Source organism: Morone saxatilis, unplaced genomic scaffold (assembly GCF_004916995.1).
Source record: "Morone saxatilis isolate NCDOM2014 unplaced genomic scaffold, NCSU_SB_2.0 Contig21, whole genome shotgun sequence".
NCBI lineage: Eukaryota > Metazoa > Chordata > Actinopteri > Moronidae > Morone > Morone saxatilis.
This window is the reverse complement of record NW_023339774.1, coordinates 16,317,770-16,318,187: the sequence shown is the minus strand read 5'-3', so window position 1 is coordinate 16,318,187 and position 418 is coordinate 16,317,770.

Here is a 418-nt window from a genome sequence, read left to right as displayed (position 1 = left end):
AATGTGCCCTTGCTTCCCCACCCCCCCACCCCTCCATCCCCAGGCAAAGTCAGGAAATGAGCGCTCTGGAGCCTCCGCCTTAACAAGCCGTGTTAACCGGCCAGCAGAGCTTCAGACAGGCTGCTGGCTCACACGGCCTCCAGGTCGTCAGCATGTCTGGCACCATGCAACTTGCCACATTTGGCAGAGCTGAGGAGGCTCAGGTCTTAATGATGTTTATTTTTCCCTTTCTCTTTGCCTGTTGCATCTTTTTAAGACCAAGCCTTATTCCATGGGTCAACAACTGCCATTGAGCATAAACAAATACTGAATGTGTATTAGTGATGTTTGAATCCTTCACTAATTCAATAAAAGCCACGTCGCAGTGGCTGCAAGATGGTGTTCCCACTTGAAAGGATAAACACAAGTATCTATAGCA